Below are 26,442 nucleotides of genomic sequence, written 5' to 3'. Positions count from 1 at the left end.
ATCCTAACAGCCAGTTTTAGAGAAATGGAAAAGCAAATTCTGAAATTCATATGGAATTGTAAGAGGACACAAATCAATCCAAATCAATGTTAAAAGGAGGAACAAAGCAGAACAATTCACACATCCCTATTAAAAAAATATACTGTAAAGCTACAAAGATCCAAACCATCTGGTTCTGGTACAAGGATAGACATACAGACTAATGGAATGGAATTGAGAGTCCAGAATAAATCCACACATTTATGGTCTATTGATTTTCTGCAAAGGTAAAAAATCCAGTCAATGTGGAAAAAAAAAAAAAAAAAAACAGTCTCTTCAACAAATGGGGCTGGGAATTCTGGGCCTCCCCATGCAAAAGAATAAAGTTGGACTCATATATCACACCATACATGAAAATTAACTCAGAATACATTAATGACCATATATAAACTAAAACTATAAAACTTATAGGGTAAAAACATACGGGTAGTATTTCAGGACCTAGTTTTTGACAACAAATTCTTACACGTGACATCAAAATCATGAGCAACGGAAGACAAAACAGATAAATTGGACTTCATCAAAATTAAAAACCTTTGTGCATCTAAGGCTTTATCAAGAAAATGAAGATACAACCTACAGATTGGAGAAAACGTGTATCAGATAAGGGCTTAATACCTAGATTATACAAATAATTCCTACAACAAAAAGATGAACAACCAAAAAAAAATGGGCAAAGGATCTGAATAGACATCTCTCCAAAGATATACAAATGGCCAATAAGCACGAGATGATGTTCAATGTCATTAGTAATTAGGGAAATGCAAATCAAAACAAAACTGCGATATCACTTCACACCAACTATGATGGCTATTATTAATGAAAGCAATTTAAAATGGTGCTGCCTCTATGGAAAACATTCATGGTTCGGTGGTACAATTCTCACCTTCCATATGGGAGACCTGGCTTTGATTCCCAACCAATACACCTCATACATAGCTACCACGTGTCTGTCAGTGGATGCTTGTGAGGCTGTGATGCTGAAAATGTTTCAGCAGAGTTTTCAGACTAAGACAGACTAGGAAAAATAGCCTGGTGATCTACTTGTAAATATCAGCCAACGAAAATCCTATGAATCACAGTGGTCCATTTCATTCCACAGCACCTGTGATAACCATAAGTCGGGGCCAACTCAAAAGCAGCCGACAACATAACATACAAAGGGAAGCACAGTATGTCTGTTTGGGCATTAGATTAAAGAATGTTAATTAAAAGTGACAATCACACATATTTATATGACATATTCTTATACGAAGTGAATAGCAGTCAACAGTATCACAATTGTTGAGAGTAACAGTGATAACGACCCTAGGTGTGAGTCTTCAGCTTAAATACCAGGATATTATTGTCTCAGCTAAGGACTGTAGGTAAAAGCCACAGCGCTTGAGGAAACAGAAAGATGAAGGGCAGAAGACCAATTCAAAATTTAGTTATAAAGGGAAGGTTAACTGTAGTACCTCTCTCTCTCTCTCTCTCTCTCATCAGCAGCAGAGGAAGGCTTCCGTGAGGTTTTTCTAAGGCATACAATTACAGTCAATGTGCAGAATCCCTCAAAACAAAACAACAATCTCATTGGTTAGGTAGGAATGTTTCTGTGAGTGACAATACACCTGGAAAATGAAACAAGTAAGAATCTTATCAGTTTATCTTCTCGTACAAGAAGAAGTCCAGAGGTTACAGTGCAGGATGTTTGACAGGTGCTCTGTGAAGTAATCAGTGACCTAGGCTCCTTTCTGTCTACTCTACCTCCATTACCACGCACCCACATTCTCATCGTGGCCAGCTGGCTGCTGAATGAGAAAGAGTAAGACTGAAGGATGAGGAAAAAACCCTATTTTTTTTTCCTTCTTAGGCTTTGCATTGTTTACATGGGGACATATGAGACCCAGTGACTCTGTCTTTGTTATGGGCAAGTTCTACATCAAAGAGCCACCCTCATTATAATGGAAAATGGAGACACTGACTGTTCAGTGTAAACTTCTCTCCTCCTCAAAGTCCTCTTTGAAGACTAAGGTGCACCTGACCCAAGCTTTGGTATCCTCAATCCCCTCATATGCACGTGAAAGCTGGAAAATGAATAAGGAAGACTGAAAAAGAATGGATGCCTCTGAATTATGGTGTTAGCGAAGGATACTGAATATACCATGGACTGCCAGAAAAACAAACAAATCTGTTTTGGAAGAAGTACAGCCAGAATGTTACTTAGAAGCAAGGATGGGGAGGCTTCATCTCACATACTTTGGACATGTTATCAGGAGGGACTAGTCCCTGGAGAAGGACAATGTCATGGATTGAACTATGTCCCTCCCAAAATGTGTGTATTAACTTGGTTAGGCCATGATTCCCAGTATTCTGTTGTTGTCCTCCATTTTGTGATTCTAATTTTATGTTAAAAAGGATTAGGGTGGGGGGTCACATCACTGATCCAATGTAAAAGGAGTTTCCCAGAGGGTGGGGCCTGCTCCACCTTTTATCTCTCAAGAGATAAAAGGAAAGGGAAGCTAGCTTAGAGTGGGAACCTCATATCACCAAGAAAGCACTACCAGGGGAGCAGAGCGCATCTTTTGGACCTGAGGTTCCCGTGCTGAGATGCTCCCAGACCAAGGAAAGACTGATGACAAGGACCTTCCTCCAAAGCAGACAGAGAGAGAAAGCCTCCCCCTGCAGATGATGCCCTGAATTTGGACTTTTAGCCTACTAGACTGTGAGAGAATAAATTTCTCTTTGTTAAGGCCATCCACTTGTGGTATTTCTGTTATAGCAGCACTAGATGACTAGGACAGACATCATGCTTCATAAAGTAGAAAAAACTCAAACTCCTTGCCATCGAGTCTTCCAACTCATAGTGACCCTACAGGACAGAGTAAAACTGCCCCATAGGGTTTCCAAGGAGTGGCTGGTGGATTCGAACTGCAGACCTTTTGGATCACAGCCGAGCTCTTAACCACTGTGCCAACAGGGTCCAGCAGAGGGTCAGCAAAAAAGAAGAAGACCCTCAATGAGATGAATTGACACAGTGGCTGCAACAATGGGCTCAAGCATAACGATTGTGAGGATGGCGCAGGATTGGGCTGTGTTTTGTTCTGCTGTACATGGGGTTGCTACGATGCAGAGTCGACTCAGTGGCACCTAACAACAACAACAACCCATGTGGGAAACCTGGCTTCAGTTCTAGGCCAGTGCACCTCATGTGCAGCCACTACCCGTCTATTCGGTGGTAACTTGTATGTTGCTATGATGCTGATCGAGTTTCAACAGAACTTCCAGACTAACACAAACTAAGGCCTGGTGCTTTACTCCCAAATTTAAAAAATGGTCAAGGGACTTAAATAGATATTTCTCCAAAAAAGATAACAAAATACCCAACAGGTACATGAAAAGATGCTCAATGTCATCTATTCACTAGGGAAATGCAAAATCAAGACTATGTGAGATACCATTTTGGCAGTAAACTTTGAATTAGCATATGCCTCAGACATTCCACTCTTAGGCAGGCAGTTTGAACCCAACCAAATACTTGAAAGCAGGCCTTCAAAAAGATACTTATATACCAGTGTTCACTGTCACATTATTCACAACTGCCAAAAGGTAGAAACAACTCAAGTGTCCATCAACAGACGAAAGGATTTAAAAGAAAAAAAACATGAAATATTATTCATTCATAAAAGAGAAATTCTGTTCATGCTTCCACATGGATGAACCTTGAAAACATTATGCTAAGTGAAACCAATGAGACACAACAAGACAAGTATTATTAGCTATAACTTATATGAAATAAGTAGAACAGGCAAAAGCATAGACACCAGAGTTTATTAGTGGCCCCATTACCAGGGACTCAGGGGAGCGGGAGTTTGGAGTTATTGCTTAAGGGGTACTGAGTTTCTATTTGGAAAGATGAAAAATTTTGGAATTAAATGGTGGGGATGGTTACACAACACTGTTAATGTATTTAATGTCACTGAATTGTACACTTAAAAATGGTGAAAATAGAAAACTTTTAGATATATTTTACCACTTAGGGATCATTTTAAAGGTGCAGACCTCTAAGCATTCTTCTGTGAACTACTAAATCAAAAGCACAGGCGACTAACCAGACACTGGATGTCTGAAATGCTGGCCACAGGTTTTATGCACACTTAAGTTCTAGAATGTCATCAAGGCAGATTATTTGAAGAAAGGGGAGGTAAAAGCCCAGATGTCACATTATAAAGTTCTTCAGCTGTGAATCAACTAAGCCTCAATCATTCACATAAAGAAGGGAACGGAAACTCAGTCAAGAAAGGCAGGGGCCCTCAAGATACTCACAGTGGAAAATGCAAAGACATCCAAGGGCAGGTCCTGACTTCTACTTCTCCTACATGACCCAGGTTGACCAGGTTCCTGTAATTCTCCAACATTATGCCCCTTTACAAAGTCCTCTGAGCAGGATACAAGCATTTCCCCCACTCCTTCTAGGGGAAATCTACAGACAAATCCTTTTATATCAATGGTAGCTAACATAAAAAACACATTTCTCCAGTGGTCCACAGTGCAGTGTTGATGGTGGTGGGGCAGTTCTTATTTTCACACAATGAGGGGAGGCAAGAGGTATATGCATCAGCTTTGATTGAGGTAAGTGTACAGATGGGTCCGTACAAGGTAATTCTGAGCAAGTTATATATCCCTAATTTTAATTCATGATTAAAGCATAGAGACCAAAGTTTATCAGTTGCTACCAGGGACTCAGGAGGGTGGTGAATGAGGAGTTATTGTTTAAGGGGTACTGAGGATATGAGATTCACTGTAGATTTTACATTTGTGTGGATGATAAAAGAAATATACAAATAAAAAAAAAAACTCAAAAAGTGGTTGTCTTTAAATAAGCAATAAATGTTATGTTCTATCCACCAAGTGACGATAATTTCTAAGATGAACCAGAGTAACAATTCATTCTATTAAGGATGACAGAGTCAATAAGAGGCCTGAAGAAAGGTTGTGATCACAACAGACAGGATTTGTTCTCACTTGAGTGAGAATAAAACTGTGTCACAGACTAATTTGCCTTGGGTCAAACATCGTAATAAATGGCAGAATGCAGGTGGTTGGGCTCTATAATTGAATCCGAAGAATCAAAAAGTCAAATAAACAACTGGACTAAACCAAAAGCAAAGAAGTTTCCTGAATAAACTGAAGGCTTCAAAGGCCAGCGTAGCAGAGGCAGGGGTATGGGGACCATGGTTTCAGGGGACATCTAAGTCAACTGGCATAATAAAATCTATTAAGAAAACGTTCTGCATCCCACTTTCAAGAGTGGCGTCTGGGTCTTAAACACTTGCAAGCAGCCATCTAAGATGCATCAATTGGTCTCAACCCACCTGGATCAAAGGAGAATGAAGAACACTAAGGACACGAGGTGATTACGAGCCCAAGAGACAGAAAGAGCCACGTGAACCAGAGACTACATCATCCTGAGACCAGAAGAACTAGATGTTACCCGGCTACAATCGATGACTGCCTTGACAGGGAACACAACAGAGAACCCCTGAGGAGCAGGAGAGCAGTGGGATGCAGAAACCAAATTCTCATAAAAAGACCAGACTTAAGGGTCTGACTGAGACTAGAAGCACCCCAGTGGTCATGGCCCCCAGACCTTGTGTTGGCCCAGGACAGGAACCATTCCCGAAGCCAACTCTTCAGACGTGGACTGGACTGGACAATGGGTTGGAGAGGGATGCTGGTGAGGAGTGAGCTTCTTGGATCAAGTGGGCACTTGAGACTATGTTGGCATCTCCTGCCTGGAGGGGAGATGAGAGGGTGGAGGGGGTTAGAAGCTGGCGAAATGGACATGAAAAGAGAGAGTGGAGGTAGAGGTCGGGCTGTCTCATTAGGAGGAGAGTAATTGGGAGTGTGTAGCAAGGTGTATATGGGTTTTTGTGAGAGATACTGACTTGATTTGTAAACTTTCACTTGAAGCACAATAAAAATTATTTAAAAAAAAAGTCAAATAAAATATACACCATTGAAAGGACACTGACAGAGTGTTTCCTAACTGAGAAAACTAGAAACAAGTTAAAAACCAACAACAAAGAATTAGTTAAAAGGTCATTATATATGTGCACACAAAAGCATATACGTAATTGTTGTTAGGCGCCGTAAAGTCAGTTCCAACTCATGGTGACCCTGCGTTACAAGAGAACCAAACACTGCCTGGTCCTGTGCCATGCTCACAATCAATGTTATGCTTGAGCCCACTGCTGCAGTCACTGTGTCAATCCACCTCATTGAGGGTCTTCCTCTTTTTCGCTGACCCTCAACTTTACCATGCATGATGTCCTTCTCCAGGGACTGATCCCTTCCTGACAACATGTCCGAAGTATGTAAGACACAGTCTCGCCATCCTTGCTTCTAAGGAGCATTCTGGTTGTACTTCTTCTTTTGGCAGTCTATAGTATATTCAATATTCTTCGCCACCATGATTCAAAGGCATCAATTCTTCTTCGGTCTTCCTTATTCATTGTTCAGCTTTCACATGCATATGATGCGACTGAAAATATCATGGCTTGGGTCAGGCGTGCCTGAGTCTTCAAGGTGACATCTTTGCTTTTCAACACTTTAAAGAGATCTTTTGCAGCAAATCTGCCCAATGCAATGCGTCTTTTGATTTCTTGATTGCCCCTTCCGCGGGTGTTGACTATGGATCCAAATAAAATGAAATCTTTGACAACTTTGATCTTTTCCCCATTTATCATGATGTGGCTTATTGGTCCAGTTGTGAGGATTTTTATACCAAAGGCTATGGTCTTTGATCTTCATCAGTAAGTGCTTCAAGTCCTCTTCACTTTCAGCAAGCAAGGTTGCGTCATCTGCGTACTGCAGGCTGTTAATGAGTCTTCCTCCAATCCTGATGCCCCATTCTTTTTCACGTAATCCAGCTTCTCAGATCATTTGCTCAGCATACAGACCGAATAGGTGTGCTGAAAGGATACAACCCTGACACACACCTTTCCTGACCTTAAAACACACAGTATCTCCTTGTTCTGTCTAAACAACTGCCTCTTGATCTATGTATAGCTTCCTCATGAGCACAATTAAGTGTTCTGGAATGCCCATTCTTTGCAATGTCATCCATAATTTGTTATGATCCTGTCACGGACTGAATTATGTCCCCAAAAATGTGTGTATCAATTTGGCTAGACCATGATTCTGGGTATTCTGTGACTTTCCTATATTGTGTAAATCCTGCCTCTATGATGTTAATGAGGGAGGACAGACAGCAGTTGTGTTAGTGAGGCAGGATTCAGTCTATAAGATTGGATTGGGTTTTGAGGCAATCTCTTGAGATATAAAAGAAGTGAGCAGAGAGACGGGGGACTTCATACCACCAAGAAAGCAGTGCCAGGAGCAGGGCATGCCCTTTGGATCCAGGGTCCCAGAGCCAGAGAAGCTCCTCGACCATGGGAAGATCGAGGGCAAGGACCTTCCTCCAGAGCTGACAGAGAATGCCTTTCCCTGGAGCCAAAGCCTTGAATTTGGACTTTTAGCCTACTTTACTGTCAGAGAATAAATTTCTCTTTGTTAAAGCCATCCACTCGTGGTATTTCTGTTATAGCAGCACTAGGTGACTAAGACAGATCCACACTGTTGAATGCCTTTGCATAGTCAATAAAACACAGGTAAACATCCTTTTAGTATTCTCTGCTTTCAGCCAGGATCCATCTGACATCAGCAATGATATTCTTGGTGCCATGCCCTCTTCTGAATCCAGCCTGAATTTCTGGCAGTCCCCTGTCGATATACTGCTGCAGCCGCTTTTGAATGATCTTCAGCAAAATTTTACTTACGTGTGATATTAATGATATTGTTCAGTAATTTCCACATTTGGTTAGATCACCTTTCTTGGGAATAGGCATAAATATGGATCACTTCCAGTCAGTTGGCCAGATAGCTGCCTTCCAAATCTCTTGGCATAGACGAGTAAGCACTTTCAGTGCTGCATCCATTTGCTGAAACTTCTCAATTGCTATTTCGTCAATTCCGGATATATGTAAGTAGTTACCATTTTTACTATTATTAATATGATATTGTTGTTGTTGCCCTTAGGCACAGTCAATTCTGACTCATGGTGACCCCATGTGACACAGCAGAACTACCCGATAGGTTTCCTAGAATGTAATCTTTACAGAAGCATATCGCCAGGTCTTTCTCCCACAGAGCAGGTAGGTGAGTTAAACCACCAACCTTCCAGTTAGCAGCTGTGGGCTTCACCATTCCACCACCAGGACTCCTTATTAACATGATACTGTGAAAATATTTAAAAAAAAATAAAAAGAAAAAAAACCCAAACCCATTGCCATAGAATTGATTCCAACTCATAATGACCCTATAGGACAGGGTAGAACTTCCCCATACGGTTTACATACAGTACCTGGTGGATGTGAACTACCGACCTTTTAGTTAGCAGCTGTAGCTCTTAACCACTACGCCACTAGGATTTCCAAAAAGGCCATGGGAAAAACATGTAAAACTTATTTATGAAATAATAAAATGTCTTTTATAGAAACCTGTGGTGCATGCTGAAAGCATGCTGAGAAGCAGAGAATACCAGAAAGATGTTCACCTGTGTTTAATTGGCTATACAAAGGCATCCAACTGTGTGGATCATAACAAACTATCAGTAACAATGAAGAGAATGGAAATTCCAGAACACTTAATTGTGCTCATTCAGAACCTGTCCTCAGACTATGAAGCAGTCATTAGAATAGAACAAGGGGATACCACATGGTTTGATGTCAGGAAAAGAGTGGCTCTGGATTGGGTCCTTTCACCATACCTATTCAATCTGTATGCTGAGCTAATAATCTGTGAAGCTGGACTATATGAAGAATAAAACCACATCAGGATTGGAGGAAGATTCATTAACAACCTGTGACATGCAGATGGCACAACCCTGCTTGCTGGAAGTAAAGAGGACCTGAAACACTTACTGATGAAGATCAAAGACCACAGCCTTCAGTATGGATTACACCTCAACATAAAGGAAACAAAAATCCTCACAACTAGACCAATAAGCAACATTATGATAAACAGAGAAAATACTGAAATTGAAAAAGATTTCATTTTACTTGGATCACAATCAATGCCCTTGGAAGCAGCAGTCAAGAAATCAAAGGACACATTATATTGGGAAAATCTGCTGCAAAAGATCTCTTTAAAGTGTTAAAAATCAAAGATGCCACTTTAAGAACTAAGGTGGGTGTGATGGTTAATGTCGTGTGTCAATTTGGCGGGGACATGATTCTCAGCGGTTTGAGTCTGGCAGTTGTATGATGTTACAGTCACCTCCATGATGGGATGTACTGTGAGTGGCCTATCAGTTGAAAAGGAATTTCCTTGGGCACGTGGCCTGCATCACATATAAGTGCACATTCTGGCAAGGCTTGTGGGCTTTTGGTCACTCTGGATCCTGCAGCTGGCTCCTGTTTGTCTGACCTCCAGTTCTTAGGACTTGAGGTAGCAGCATACCTGTGGTCTTGCCTGCCGATCTTGGCATTAGTGGATCTTCACAGCCTGTGAGCAAGAGCCGTGCTCTCTGACCTGCCGGTCTTAGGTTTGCCAGCCCCTGTGGCTACGTGAATCAGGAGAAGCCTCTATACTGACCCATATCTTTGGGAGATTCCTGCCTCTACAACCATGTGAGCCATTTCCTTGACATAAATCTCTCTACGTATATATTTATACACTTTACTGGTCTTGCTTCACTAGAGAATTCAACCTAAATGTGCCTGACCCAAGCCATGGTATTTTCAAGTGCCTCATATGCATGTGAAAGCTGGACAATGAATAACAAAGACAGAAGAAGAATCGATGCCTTTGAATTATGGAGTTGCTGAAAAATATTAAATATACCACGTACCACCCAATGAATGAGCAAATCTGTCTTGGAAGAAGTACAGTCAGAATGCTTATTAGAAGTGAGGATGGTAAGACGTCGTCTCACATACTTTGGTCATGTTATCAGGAGGGGCGAGTCCCTGGAGAACAACATCATGCTTGGTAGAGTAGAGGGTCATCGAAAAAGAGGAAAACCCTCAACAAGATGGATTGACACAGTGGCTGCAACAATAGGCTCAAGAACAAAAATGACTGTGAGGATGGCGCAGGACCCAGCAGTGCTTTGTTGTGCTGTACGCAGGGTCACTGCAAGTTGGAACCGCCTGGATGGCACCTAACAACAACAACAACATGGTGCATGCACACCAACAGTATAATTAATCAAAATAAGAGCAGCTGTCTTTGAATGACGGATTTTACGGCTGATCTTCAGTATCATTTTCTGTTGATATTTTTCGGTATTTAGTACAATGGACACATTTAAATTCTACTTCTGTAGTAAGGAATTTGATCTCACCTAAAAAGAGGGCTACGGCAACTGGGTGGCACAAATAGTTAAATGCTGGACTACTAGCCAAAACCTTCGTGGTTTGAATCCACCCAGCTGCGCCTCAGATGACAGGCCTAGCAATCTGCTTCAGAAAGGTCACAACCTTGAAAACCCTATGGAGCAGCTCTACTTCGTACACATTGGGTCACCATGAGTCAGAATGGACTCAATGGTAACTAACAACAACAAAGAGAGTTCTGGCTTTTGTCCTGGCAACTGGGAAGTAAACTCTAAAGCCTTGGAATTTCCAGAGTGACAGACTGCCTTTGTGACTCACAGTGGGCCCCTCTGTCCACACCTGATAGTTTACACTAAAGAGGTGATAGAGTGGAAGCTGGTCACGCCAGAAAGACCCAACACGTGATTAAATTTGGGGCTTGTGTTAACATTAGACCAATATCCACAGGTAAATGGAAGCCCACTGCAGGAGGAAACACACAGAGTTAAAGCTGGTCATGCCAGAAAGACCCACCACGTGATCAGAGTTGGGGCTTCTGTTAACATTTAACCAATATCAACAGGTAAATGGGAGCCCACTGCAGGAGGAATCACACAGAGTGGAAGCTGCTCATACCAGAAAGACCCACCATATGATCAGGGTTGGGGCTTCTGTTAACATTAGACCAAGATCAGCAGGTAAATGGAAGCTCACTGCAGGAGGAATCACACAGAGGGGAAGCTGGTCATGCCAGAAAGACCCACCATGTGATCAGGGTTGGGGCTTCTGTTAACATTAGACCAAGATCAGCAGGTAAATGGAAGCTCACTGCAGGAGGAATCACACAGAGGGGAAGCTGGTTATGCCAGAAAGACCCACCATGTGATCAGAGTTGGGGCTTGTGTTAACATTAGACCAGTATCAACAGGCAAATGGGAGCACACTACAGGAGGAAACACACAGCTGCCCAGAGGGGGTCAGCTGATGAAATCACCTGTATGGAAATTAGGTGCGGGGGGGGGGGTTCTTTGGTTACACACCTGCACTTTAACATTCAGCACCCAAAACGAAAAAATGACTTCGGGGCGCACACTCGAAGGCCACACACTGAGTTCACATGGGTTCCAAAGAAGGGGAGAATCAAAAAGAATGCAGACAGACCTGGGCTCAGGCTTCAATAGGATCCAAGGGGGTAGTACACTTCATTTCCTGAGCTTAGGGGCTACTGGCTAATTTAAAACAAGTGGCAGGGAACTGGAAGGGGGGGCGGGGGTTGGGGTGCAAATTTGGCAAAAGAGGGCATGAGGTCCTCATCTGGGTTCCCAGGTATGACATGGGCTGGGGAAAGGTGGGGGAGCCAGCAAGGGGAGGAATTTTCTCTGGACTGTTATCTGGGATTTTGCACGTGGGTGTGAGGTGAGTTGATTAGGTAGGAGAGCAAGCCTGCTCTTCCGAAGTAAGTAAATTTTAAGCAGAGGCTCGAAGAAAAGAAATGCCGAGGCATTTACAAAATGGAGTTTGGGTTTCTTATGACAGATCTTTGGGTCCCATGATACCACCCTGACTTAGGGGATGGGGAGCCAAGTGGAGGGCTGGAGTTTCAGCCACATGGGCAGTAATTCAACAATCATGCCAAAGTGATGAAGACTCCCCCACCCCAAAAAGAACCTGGACACTGAAGCTCATGTAAGCATCCTGGCCTGGCAATAATCCAAGGGTACTGGCATCACCAATGCCATCGATCACATCCTGAGCACGTGGAAGGTTGGCATTTGCAACCCTCCTACACTCTGACCTATGTGTCACTTCTTTGGTTTATTCTATGTTTTCTCTGTAAAAATGTGATCATGAGTATAATAGCTTCCATTGAGTTCTGAGAGCTTTTCTATACGGAACCCAAGGGTAGTTTTGGTAAACTCCCTAATTTGCAGCTGGTGTCAGAAGTCTTGGACTGATTTTGCACTCTGGAGAACAGAGCCCATAAATAGAATTTGGCTAACTACAAAACAAAACAAAACAAACCCGTTGCTGCTGAGTTGATTCCGACTCCTAGTGACCCTATAGGAGAGAGCAGACAGGGTTTCCAAGGAGCACCTGGTGGATTCAAGCAGCCAACATTTGGTTAGCAGCCATAGCTCTTAACCACTACACCACTGGGGTTTCCTGGCTAACTACGGTAGTACTTAATTTAAATTTCTTAAAAAAAAAGAATGAATGAGGTGGTGCCAAGATGGCAGAATAACCAGACAATTCCGGTGATCCCTCTTACAACAAAGACTCAGAAAAACAAGTAAAAGACTTAGATTCATGACAATCTAGGAGTTCTGAACATTAAAGGGAAAGTCAGAAAATGGACTGAGCAGCAGGGGGAGGGGAAGATGGTTCAGAGGTGGAGCACAGTTACCGGACCCGAATCGCCGGGATCCCGCAGGCACCATTCCCGGGAGTGGCTATGGAGGGCTGGTAGTAGTGTTCAGTTGCAGTTTCCTCAGGGAGAAACAGCCAGCGGCAGAGCCTACTCACACCTCTGGAACCAGAGAAGAATAGCGCTGCAGATAAAAGCTAAATACTTGAATATATTGTATTGCACCCCCCGTTCCTAAGCTGGCTTCAGCGGTTGTTGATTTCCCTAGGCCTCAGATAGGTAGTGTTCAGCATCCTGAGCCATTCTCCCAGCCTTGAAGAAGGAAGAAATTTCCAACTGGGGGAAAAGGTAATTTGCCAGCTCCACTAATATGGGGAGCTCAGGACAGAAGGGGCTCCTGTCCAGGCATAAATGCTCTGTGGACTTTGGGTACCTTTCCCCGCTGCATGGACCTGAGTGGCACTATTTCAGGAGAACAGACCCCTGGGGGCAGACTACAACTGTTTCAGCTGTGCAGTGGAGAGGTGGGTGTTTGATGTTTGACACGGCTTTGCCCATTAAACAGGGTCCTCACCTACCCACATCAGGGGCCTAAGGACTGGTGGCTCCACTCACATCACCCAACCGACCATGACAGGGGTCCAAGGATAACTGGTACCTCCCAGTCCTTACAACCAAAAGCACTGGGTGCCCATGGTCCATCTGCAGAACCCGCCAACCTGTATCCTCTAGGGAATGGGGATGCACATTCCTTACAGACACTAGGGGGAAGGTTATCAGCCCCTGCCTTGTTCAGAACGTGACCCCATGCTTCAACCAGATACCGGTACCTACACCAATCACCCCTGCCCCTCTAAGACTGGAGGACAGAGCCTGTACCATACACTTTATGAACAGCTACCAGGACACCTGAGCTGAAGTCATACAAGAAAAGTGTATGGACTCCTAGGCTGATATACCTGATAACAGCTCTAGCCATCTGGTGACAAGGCGTTAGAACTTCAAAGGTGAAAATAATCAAGCTAACTCACTCATGCAACCTATTTGGGCATATCAAAACAAAACAAAGCAAAAAGCTAGGACACTGTAAGCAAACATAAAATAAACTAATACAATAACTTATAGATGGCTTGGAGACAACAGTCAATATCAAATCACATAAAGCAGCAGACCATGATCGCTTCAATAAGCTCTCAAAACAAAGAATCAACGGATCTTCTGGATGAAGGTGCCTTCCTGGAATTACTGGATGCACAATACAAAAAGTTAATATACAGAACTCTTCAAGACATCAGGAACAATATTACAAAGGAGAAAGGCAATACACAGAACACGCCAAGGAACACACAGAATAAGAAGCTGAAGAAATTAAAAGGTTATTCAAAAACAAAATGAAAAATTTAATAAGCTGCAAGAATCCATAGAAAGGGGCATTCAGAAATTCAGAAGATTACAATAAAATTATAAAACTAGACAACTCAATAGAAAGTCAGAGGAGCAGAATTGAGCAAGTGGAAGGTGGACTTGGTGAGATTGAAGATACATTTGAAGAAAAATCAGATAAAAGAATTTTTAAAAATGAAGAAACCTTAAGAATCATGTGGGACTCTATCAAGAGAAACAACCTATGAGTGATTAGAATACCAGAACTGGGAAAGATACCAGAAAATACAGAGAGAATTGTTGAAGACTTGTTGGCAGAAAACTCCCCTGATTGTGAAAGATGAGATCTATCCAAGATGCTCACTGAACTCCACATAAGGTAGCTCTTAAAAGAATATCACCAGGACATATTAATAATTTTAACAGCAGCTAGGGATAAAACAAAAAGTCACCTATAAAGGACAGTCAATACGAATAAACTCGGACTAGTCGGCAGAAACTATGCAAGCAAGAGGCAATGGGATGACTTATACAAAGCATTGAAAGAAACAACTGCCATCCAGGAATCATATATCCAGCAAAACTGTCTCTCAAATGTGAAGGTGAAATTAGGACATTTTCAGATAAACAGAAGTTTAGGGAATTTGTAAAAACAAAACTAAAACTACAAGAAATACTAAAGGGAGTTCTTTGGTTAGAAAATCAGTAGTATCAGGTAACAACCCAAGACTAGAACACTGGACAGAGCAATCAGATGTCAACACAGACAGGGAAATCACAGAAATAAATCAAGATAAAAAAACTGCTCAAAACAGGTAAATAGCGGTCATTATGTAAATGAAGACCACATTAAAACAATAAAGAGGAACTAAGAAATGTAGTCATACATCTTTCATATGGAGAGGAAGACAAGGTGATACAAAGAAAAAAAAATTTAGGTTTAAACTTAGAAAAATAGGGGTAAATATTAAGGTAACCAAAAAAAAGGAGACTAAAATCCTATTACCCAAATGAAATACAAGAAAAAAAATAGAGATTCCACAGAAATAAAATCAACAAAGATGAATAAGAGGAGAAGACAATACACAAACTACTCAGCACAAAAAATTAAGTGAGAAACAGAAACTGCCAACAACACACAAAAAAAGACATCAAACTGACAGCACTAAACTCATACCTATCCACAATAACACTGAACGTAAATGGACTAAATGCACCAATAAAGAGACAGAGGGTGGCAGAATGGATTAAAAAACATGATCTGTCTATATGCTGCCGACAAGAGACACACCTTAGATTTAGAGACACAAACAAACTAAAACACAAAGAATGGGGAAAAAATGTATCAACCAAACAACAATAAAAAAAAGGGCAGAGTGGCAATGTCAATCTCTGACAATATAGTCTTTAAAATCAAATCCACCACAAACGATAAGGAAGGACACTATATAATGATTAAAGGGGCAACATACCAGGAGAATACAACCATATTAAATATTTATGCACCCATTGACAGGGCTGCAAGGTACATAAAACAAACTCTAACAGCACTGAAAAGTGAGATGGACAGCTCCACAATAATAGTAGACTTCAACACAGCACTTTCATTGAAGGACAGGAGATCCAGAAAAAAAGCTTAATAAAGACATGGAAGATCTAAATGCCACAATCAACCAACTTGACTTCATAGACATACACAGAACACTCCATCCAGTACCAGCCAAGTATACTTTCTTTTCTAGTGCACATGGAACATTCTCTAGAATAGACCACATATGAGGGCATAAAGCAAGCCTTAGCAGAATCCAAAGTACTGAAATATTACAAAGCATCTTCTCTGACCATGAGGTCATAAAACTAGAAATCAACAACAGAAAAATCAGGGAAAAGAAATCAAACTCTTGGAAACTGAACAATACCCTGCTCAAAAACAACTGGGCTAAAGAACACATTAAGGATGGAATAAAGAAATTCTTAGAATCAAAAGAGAATGAAAATACTTCCTATCAGAACCTTTGGGACACACTGAAAGCAGTGCTCAGAGGTGAATTTATATCAATAGATGCATCCATACAAAAATAAGAAAGGGCCCAAATCAAAGAATTATCCCTACAAGTTAAATAAATACAAAGAGAGCAACAAATGAAACTCTCAGACACCAGAAGAAAGCAAATAATATAAATTAGAGCAGAATTAAATGAATTACACAGCAGAAAAACAATTCAAGACCAAAAGCTGGTTCTCTGAAAAAATTTAACGAAATTGATAAACCATTGGCCAAACTGACAAGAGAAAAACAGGAAAGGAAACACATAACTCAAATAAGAAATGAGATGAGCAATACACAACAGACCCAGCTGAAACTAAAAGGATCATATCAGATTACTATGAAGAACTGTACTCTAACAAATTTCAAAACCTAGAAGAAATGGATGAATTCCTAGAAAGACACTACCTACCTAAACTAACACAAACAGAGGTAGAACAAATAAATAGACCCATAACAAAAAAAGAGACTGAAAAGGTAATCAAAAAACTCCCAACAAAAAAAAGCCCCAGCCCAGACTACTTCACTGCAGAGCTCTACCAAACTTTCAGAGAAGAGTTAACACCACTACTACTAAAGGTATTTCAGAGCATAGAAAGGGATGGAATGCTCCCAAACTCATTCTATAAAGCCAGCATATCCCTGATACCAAAACCAGGTAAAGACACCACAAAAAAGAAAATTACAGACCTATAACCCTCATGAACTTAGATGCAAAAATCCTCAACAAAATTTTATCCAATAGTATTCAGCAACATATTAAAAAAATAATTCACCATGACCAAGTGGGATTCATACCAGGTATGCAGGGACGGTTCAACATTAGAAAAACAATTAATGTAATCCATCATATAAATAAAAACAAAACACAAGAACATGATCTTATCAATAGATGCATAATAGGCATTTGACAAAGCTCAACACAGATTCATGATAAAATCTCTCAATAAAATAGGAATAGAAGGAAAATTCCTCAACATAATAAAGGGCATTTATACAAGGCCAATAGTCAACATCATCCCAAATGAAGAGAGTCTGAAAGCATCCCCCTTGAGATCGGGAACCAGTTAAGGATGCTTTTTATCACCGCTCTTATTCAAAATTGTGCAGGAGGTCCTAGCCAGAGCAATTAGGCTAGATAAAGAAATAAAAGGCGGACAGATTGATAAGGAAGAAGTATAAGTATCTCTATTTGCAGATGACATGATCTTATACACAGAAAACCCTAAGGAATCCTCAAGAAAACTACTGAAACTAATAGAAGAGTTCAGCAGAGCATCAGGATACAAAATAAACGTACATAAATCAGTTGGATTCCTCTATGCCAACAAAAAGAACATCGAAGAGGATAGCACCAAATCAATACCATTTAAGTAGCCCCCAAGAAGATAAAACACTTAGGAATAAATCTTACCACAGACTCAGAAGACCTTTACATACAAAACTACAAGATACTACTGCAAGAAACCAAAAGAGACCTATGTAAGTGGAAAAACATACCTTGATCATGGATACAAGGACTTAACATTGTAAAAATGTCTATTCTACCAAAAGCGATCTATAGATACAATGCAATTTCGATCCACATTTCAACTACATTTTTTAATGAGACAGAGAAACAAATCGCAAGCTTCATATGGAAGGGAAAAGGCCCCGGATAAGTAAAAAAAAAAAGAAAAAAAGCATTACTGAAAAAGAAGAAGTAAGTGGAAGGCCTCACTCTACCTGATTTTAGAACCTATTATATCACCACAATAGTCAAAACAGCCTGGTCCTGGTACTACAACAGATACATAGAGCAATGGAATAGAATTGAGAATCCAGACATAAATCCACCCACATATGAGCAGCTAATGTTTGACAAAGGCCCAAAATCAGTTAAATGGGGGAAAAGATAGTCTAACAAATGGTGCTGGCATAACTAGATATCCATCTGCAAAAAAATGAAGGAAGACCCATACCTCTCACCATGCACAAAAACTAACTCAAAATGGATCAAAGACCTAAATATAAAATCTAAAACGATAAAGATCATGGAAGAACAAATACACACAACACTAGGAGCACTAATAGAGGACATAAACAGTACACAAACGACTACTAACAATGCAGAAGAGAAACTAGATAACTGGGAGCTCCTAAAAATCAAACACCTATGCTCATCCAAAGACTTCACCAAAAGAGCAAAAAGATTACCTACGGACTAGGAAAACGTTTTAGCTATGACATTTCTGATCAGCGTGTGATCTCTAAAAGCTACATGGTACTGTAAAAACTCAACTACAGAAAGACAAATAACCCAATTAAAAAATGGGCAAAGGATATGAACAGGCACTTCACTAAAGAAGACATTCAGGTTGTTAACAGATATACGATGAAATGCTCACTATCATTACCCATTAGAGAAATGCAAATCAAAACTACATTGAGATTCCATCTCACTCCAATAAGGCTGGCATTAATCCAAAAAACACAAAATAATAAATGTTGGAGAGGTTGTGGAGAGGCTGGAACACTTATATACTGCTGGTGGGAATGCAAAATGGTACAACCACTTTGGAAATCAATTTGGTGCTTCCTTAAAAAGCTAAAAATAGAACTACCATACAATTCAGCAATCCCACTCCTTGGAACATATCCTAGAGAAATAAGAGCCTTTACATGAACAGATATATGCACACCCATGTCCACTGCAGCACTGTTTACAGTAGCAAAAAGATGGAAGCAATCAAGGTGCCCATCAATGGATGAATGGATAAATAAATTATGGTATGTTCACACAATGGAATACTACGCATCGATAAAGAACAGTGATGAATCTGTGAAACATTTCATAATATGGAGGAATCTGGAAGGCATTATGCCGAGCTCAATTAATCAGTTTCAAAAGGACAAATACTGTATAAGACCACTATTGTAAGAACTGGAGAAACAGTTTACAGAGAAGAAAATATTCTTTGATGGTTACGGGATGGGGGGAGGGAGTGAGAAAGGGAGAGGGGTATTCACTAATTATACAGTACATAAGAGCTATTTTAGGTGAAGGGAAAGACAGCACACAGTACAGGGGAGGTCAGCACAACTGGACTAAACCAGAAGCAAAGAAGTTTCCTGAACAAACTGAAAGCTTCGAAGGCCAGCATAGCAGGGCTAGGGGTTTGGGGGCCATGGTTTCAGGGGACATCTAAGGCAATGTGGCATAATAAAATCTATTAAGAAAACATTTTGCATCCCACTTTGGTGAGTGGTGCCTGGGGTCTAAAATGCTAGGAAGAGGCCATCTAAGATGCATCAATTGGTCTCAACCCACCTGGGGCCAAAGAGAATGAAGAACACCAAAGACAGAAGGTAACTATGAGCCCAAGAGACAAAAAGGGCCACATAAACCAGGGACTACATCAGCCTGAGACCAGAAGAAGTAGATGGTGCCTGGCTACAATCGATGACTGCCCTGACAGGGAATACAACGGAGAACCCTGAGGGAGCAGGAAGCAGTGGGATCCAGGCCCCAAATTCTTGTAAAGAGACCAGACTTAATGGTCTGACTGAGACTACAAGCAACCCGGCAATCATGGTCCCCAGACCTTCTGTTAGCCAAAGACAGGAACCATTCCCAAAGCCAACTCTTCAGACAGGGACTGGACTGGACAAGAGGATAGCAAATGATACTGGCAAAGAATGAGCTTTTTGGATCAAATAGACACATGAGGCTATGTTGGCATCTCCTGTCTAGAGGGGAGATGAGAGGGCAGAGGGGGTCAGAAGCTGTCCGAATGGACAGGCAAAGAGAGAGTGGAGGGAAGGAGTGTGCTGTCTCATTAGCGGAAGAGCAATTAGGAGTATGTAGCAAGGTGTACATAAATTTTTGTATGAGAGACTGACTTGATTTCTAAACTTCCACTTAAAGCACAATAAGAAAAGAAAAAAAAAGAACTCGAGAAATCATTTAAACAGAGAAGAAAATATTCTTTGATGGTTAAGGGAGTAGGGAGGAAGAGAGAGGTGTTTTCACTAGATAGTAGATAAGAACTATTTTCGGTGATGGGAAGGCAATACAGGCGAGGTCAGCACAACTGTACTAAACCAAAGGCAAAGAAGTTTCCTGAATAAACTGAAAGCTTTGAAGGCCAGTGTAGCAGGGGTGGGGGTTTCGGTACCCTGGTTTCAGGAGACATCTAAGTCAATTGGCATAATAAAACCTATTAAGAAAACATTCTGCATCCCACTTTGGAGAGTGGCATCTGGGGTCTTAACAATGCTAGCAAGTGCCCATCTAAGATGCATCAATTGGTCTCAACCCACCTGGAGCAAAGCAGAATGAAGAACACCAAAGACACAAAGTAATTATGAGACAGAAAGGGCCATATAAACTAAAAAAAAAAGAATGAAGTTGCTCCTGGGACATTTGTGTGGATTACAGGGGAAATCAACAGACCGTCCATTACAGCATCCCCACCGCAATGAGAACCTACAGTGAACAAACAGTGCCTTCATTTTCTATTAAGATCACAGCCAAGAAAACCCTATGGAACAGTTGTAGTCTGCAACACATGGGGTGGGCATGAGATGGAATCAACTCGATGGCAACTGGCAACAGATAAAATTAAACATGAAGATAAAACAGTCACATTTAAGAATGCACATAAAAATGTATGTTGGAAATATGAGTAAAAGGAAACATTCAAATTCAAAGAAAAACTGATTAATCATTAAGCTTGAAGAGAAAAATGAAAAACAATTCCCACCGAAATTGCCACATCTGCAATGCAATAAAACATAGTAAGCATATTGAGGATTTAGTATATCTAAATTAGTGAATAAGAAGCCCTAATGGCACAATTAGGAGCCCTGGTGGCACAGTGGTTAAACACTTGGCTGTTAAACTGAAGGCTGACAGTTCGAACCCAAGACCAGGTGACCTGCCCCCATAAAGATTACAACCCATGGGACAGTTCTACTCTGTCATATGGTGTCATCATCAGTCAGAATCGACTGGAGGGCACATAATAACTACAGATCAGTGAATACAAACTGAACTTTTATCACAGGCACTTGGATACAGTGACTGAACATTCATCAAATATGACCACGTAGTGAGTCACAAGGTAAATATCAGCAAATTTCAAATAAGATGATATCTCACTATATTTAACAATTTCAAAGACCGAATATTGTGTTGTCTTCAACTAGAAATAAAACTGTGAAACAATCTCAAAAAAAAGGAAGATTAGGTAGGCCAGGAACCCTGGTGGCATAGTGGTTAAGTGCTACAGCTGCTAACCTAAAGGTCAGCGGTTCAAATCCACCAGGCGCTCCTTGGAAACTCTATGGGGCAGTTCTACTCTGTCCAATAGGGTCTCTGAGTCAGAATCAACTCGACAGCAACAGGTTTGGTTTTGTGGTTTTAGGTAGGCCACAGTACTTGCACAGTGAAATCAAAATGAAAGTAAATAAAAATCAGACAGAGGAGGCAAAACTAAACAAATCAAAAAGCAAGAGATAGTTACGTGCTTAGAATCTGATTGCAGGAAAAGTTTTCATAACCTTTGTGACAATTGGTAAATGACCAGTTTAGACTCATTGTCACCATGAAGAATCAAAGTACTCAAAACCAGGGTATGTGGTCAAAGCAGTGATCTTGAAATAAGTGTATCTTTAAAAACATACTATTGAAAACTAAGAAAAAAAAACAAAAATAAACCCACTGGCCTGGAGTCGATCCCTTTTCCTGGCAACCCCACATTGTCACAGCCTAGAACTGCTCCAAGGGTTTCTCGGCTATAATCTTTACAGAAGCACAGCCCACTCTTCCACTGGGCCCTGGGTGGATTCAAACTGCCAACTTTTCTTTAGACCAGTGCAAACTGTTTGGGCCATCCAGGGACCTTCAAAAAAAGAGGGAGGGGTGAGTGGGGTTGAAAATAAATAAACCAATTGCTGCAATCTGTAAACCAAGAGAGGGAAAAAGGAAAACTCAACTTCATATTAAAAATTAATATCATAACCAATAAGGTTAAACTGTCCCCCCCCTTCCACCACACCCTGGGTCTTTGAGCTCCTGATAAGGCATCCCGTGTAACTGCCCAAGGCCACTGCTCCCCCCCGCACTCAGACATGCGAAGTTGTCCTTAGATGAATTTCATGCGTCATACCCAAAAAAATCCCCAGCCACCATGCTGCATCCCCCACTGTATCCCCACAAATTAGTGAGTTCCTGGAATTGCCGCCTATTCTCAGAAGCTTCATGAATTACACATAACTCCCTAACCAGAACCCTGTAACTGCCTTAGAATCCCCAACCTCAGGGAACTTGACACTTCATCTCCCAGCTCCTTGCTTGACCATGTGACCCTAATACTCTCCAGCATGTTTTTCTTTTTCAAAATGGGCAATTGAGAGCTTGACAGAACTATGCCATGATGAAGCTATAAGTTCTTCCTCTGCCTGCCTACTCCTTCACACACCTCTGTTAGTGACTTTGTTTTGATCTAATGTTAATAACTTTGTTATTTGTTTGATCTCGTGCAAGTAACTTTGTTTTGTTCTGTGTGACCACCTGTGTCTTAGAATCCCCCAAAGTGAAATCAGGGCCCAGACGTCTGATACATAGATCTTTAGCCTGATGAACAGATGTCTGGCATGTATCTCCTTAGTCTGATAGAGTCTTTTGTCACTGTCTTGTAACGACTAACTCCTCTGGCCATGCCATCTTAAGGGCTACAAAGACACTTCTAACCCTTGTAAGATTCTATATAAGGTCTAATATAAAACTACTCTTTGGGACTCCATAGAGACAGCCTGTGTTGCTGGCGGGTCCCAGGCGATGTATACATAGCCTGAATAAACTTTCTCACTTTCTGACTTGCGGTGCCTTTCACTGGCTTGACTGGTTGGAGGCACCCCTAAACAGGTAACAACTGGCTTGCAATAAAGTCTTTCTCTTCCTCAAAAGCCTCGTGTCTCTCAATTGACCTATCAGGACCCACCCTCACTGGGTTACAGTATCTTTAATATTTTGAAAAAATGACAGACTTCAACAACGAAAGCATGAAGCAGATTATTTGGCTGAAAACGACAAAACGAATAAAAATTTCCGACTCGAGTACTGGTTCGTGGGGCGCAGCCGGCACCGCCTCGAGAGCGCAGGCGACTACCCCCGCGGGCCGCTCCGGGGAGAGGTGAGCGAGAAGCCAACAGGAAGGCGGAGGTGGGGAGGGGTCGGGGCGGGGCCGGCGGGAGGTGGAGGTGGGGAGGGGTCGGCGAGGGGCCGGCGGGAAGGCGGAGGTGGGGAGGGGTTGGCGCGGGGCCGAGGGGAAGGCTCAGGTGGGGAGGGGTCGGCGCGGGGCCGGCGGGAAGGCGGAGGTGGGGAGGGGTCGGCGGGAAGGCGGAGGTGGGGAGGGGTCGGGGCGCGGCCGAGGGGAGGGCGGAGGTGAGGAGGGGTCGTCGCGGGGCCGAGGGTAGGGCGGAGGTGGGGAGGGGCCGGGGGGGAGGGGTCGACGAGGGGCCGGCGGGAGGTGGAGGTGTGGAGGGGTCGGCGGGAAGGCGGAGGTGGGGAGGGGTCGGCGAGGGGCCGACGGGAAAGCGGAAGTAGAGAGGGGCCCACGAGAAGACAGCGGTGAAAAGCCTGCGAAGAGATGGCAAGGTGGAGAGGAGACCGTGAATGGCCAACGGGAGGCGGCTGGTGGGTTCCCGGGCCGGAGTGGGAAGGCCCGGCGGGCCCGCTCGGAGTCGTCTTACCGGAAAGAGACGCCGATCTGCGACGACAGCGGGGCGGGTGCGGAGACCTGAACGTCTGCAGATCCGCCGGACCCGGGGGGAGGACGAGAGGCTGGGGAGGATGCGGAGCGCGGGTTTAAACTAAAAAGAGGACACTCACTCACCCTCATGGGATTGCCGCTCCCTGCGAGCCACTTCCGTATGCACAGGAAAAGGCGCAGCGGGCAGGAGCTGCGCAGGGGCCGGGGCGGGGCTGCGCAGAGGACTGAGCTGTGCAGGCGCAGAGTTGTGCAGAGATGGGGCGGGGGCTGCGCCGGGGACTGAGCTGTGCAGGGGCAGAGTTGTGCAGAGATGGGGCGGGGGCTGCGCCGGGGACTGAGCTGTGCAGGGGGAGAGTTGTGTGCAGGGATAGGGCGGGGGCTGCGCAGGGGACTGAGCTGTGCAGGGGCAGAGTTGTGCAGGGATAGGGCGGGGGCTGCGCAGGGGACTGAGCTGTACAGGGGTAGAGAGCTGTGCAGGGATAGGGCGGGGGCTGCGCAGGGGACTGAGCTGTGCAGGGATAGGGCGGGGGCTGCGCAGGGGACTGAGCTGGGCGCGGGGGCTGCGCAGGGTCCGGTGCGGGGCTGCGCAGGGGACTGAGCTGTGCAGGGGCAGAGTTGTGTGCAGAAGTAGGGGTGGGGGCTGCGCAGGGGGGCAGTGCTGTGCAGGGGATCGGGCGGGGCTGTGCAGAGGGGGGATAGGGTCCTCTGATGGCGGTGGCCTTGGAATGCCTGGGGCTACTGGGCAGAACTTTCCCCACCTCCACTTGGGCTTTCAGCTCTGGCCTTCCAAGAGAACTTGATTCTCCTTCTCTTGAACCATTTCATAGTCTTTTTTTTGGAGGGGGGGGGGGCTCTGAGGACCAGAGCTACTTGCGTTAATGTTCCAAACAATTTAAGATAGGAGACTTGTGTAGGTCACTGTCTTAGTCATCTAGTGCTGCTATAACAGAAATACCACAAATGGATGGCTTCAACAAAGAAATTTATTTTCTCACAGTCTAGTAGTGTCTTAGTCATCTGGTACTGCTATAAAAGAAATACCACAAGTGGATGGCTTTAACAAAGAGAACTTTATTCTCTCACAGTCTAGTCGGTTAGAAGTCCAAATTCAGGGTGTCAGCTCCAAGGGAAGACGTTCTCTGTCTGTCAGCTGTGGAAGAAGGTCTTTGTTCTCAGTCTTACCCTGGTCAAGGAGCTTCTCAGACACAGGGATCCCTTGTCTAAAGGACGTTCTCTGCTCCTAGTGCTGCTTTCTTGGTGGTATGAGGACCCCCCTCTCTGCTGGCTTCTATTATATCTCAAGAGATTGCCTCAAGACACAATCTAATCCTGTAAATTTGAGTTCCTGCCTCACTAACACAACTGCCGCCCATCCTCCCTCATTAACATCGTAAAGGCAGGATTTACAACATAAGAAAGTCATGCAATACTGGGAATCATGGCCCAGCCCAGGTGATACACATGTTTTTGGGGGGACATAATTCAATCCATGACAAGCAAGTTAGAATTCCAAATTGAGGGCATCAACTCCAGGGGAAGACTTTCGCTCTCTCTGTAGGTTCTGGAGGAAGGTCCTTCTCACCAACCATTCTTAGTCTAGGAGCATCTCAGCACAGGAACCTCAGGTCCGAAGGACACACTCTGCTGTTGGTGCTGCTGTCTTGGTGGTATGAGGTTCCCATGTCTCTCTGCTCGCCTCTCTCTTTTATATATCAGAAGCGATTGGCACTACCTAATCTTGTATCTCATCAATATAACTGCCACTAACCCATCTCATTTCATCATAGTGATAGGATTTATAACACACAGAATAATCACATAAACCAGTGGACAATCACACAATACTGGGACTCATGGCCCAGCTAAGTTGACACATATTTTGGGGGGACACAATTCAATCCATGGCATGCCACATTTTGGCCCACCACCCCAAAATTCATGTCCTCGACACATGTAAAACACATTCACCCCATCATATCATTGCAGAAATCTTAACTCCAAGTACAAAATACAAAAATCCCTCTTTATCTGTGAAGTCTAGAATACAAGTTATCTGCTTCCAAAGTACAATGGCAGAACAGACACAAGGTAGACATTTCCATTACAAATAGGAGAAACTGAGGTCAAAGAAGGCATAACAGGCACCAAGCAAGTCAACAGAACACATTACATTAGCGCTCAAGGCTTGAAAATAATCTTATTTTCTGAGACCATTTACACAATAGCCCCGCCCTTTCAGACTCTAGGTATTGGCCACACTCTCCGGATTCTGAGTGGAGGCCAATCCGCCCTGGGCTTCAGCTCCACCTTCCAGGCCCACCTGGACAAAAACTCCATTCCCTTGGCTTTAGGTGCACCATTCTCCTAGTCTCTCTGAATGGTGACTCCACCCTTAGAAACATCAAAGGCCATTGCTCCACCCTTTCAAACACCTGAGGTCATGACCATACTTTTTTTTTTTAACTGAATTTTAGAACACACTAGTTTCTCATC

The 26,442-nt window shown here is 43.0% G+C and overlaps 1 protein-coding gene across 10 annotated transcripts in view; it reads right to left on the bottom strand.

Annotated features, from left to right (window-relative positions):
• Positions 1–24,127, bottom strand: part of LOC100659854 (zinc finger protein 699-like) — a 50,709-nt gene extending 26,582 nt beyond the window's left edge. For 4 of the 10 annotated variants that reach the window (XM_064267629.1, XM_064267633.1, XM_064267634.1 and 1 more), the window contains exon 1: positions 23,930–24,066. The gene's annotated coding sequence lies outside the window, so the exon portion shown is untranslated. The other 6 variants (XM_064267630.1, XM_064267635.1, XM_064267632.1 and 3 more) reach the window with 4 other exon arrangements.
• Positions 24,128–26,442: the final 2,315 nt, after the last annotated feature.

The sequence above is a fragment of the Loxodonta africana genome, chromosome 13, assembly GCF_030014295.1.
Source record: "Loxodonta africana isolate mLoxAfr1 chromosome 13, mLoxAfr1.hap2, whole genome shotgun sequence".
Taxonomy (NCBI): Eukaryota; Metazoa; Chordata; class Mammalia; order Proboscidea; family Elephantidae; genus Loxodonta; species Loxodonta africana.
The sequence above is the reverse complement of the archived record's forward strand: the minus strand, read 5'-3'. Positions and strand labels throughout refer to the sequence as shown.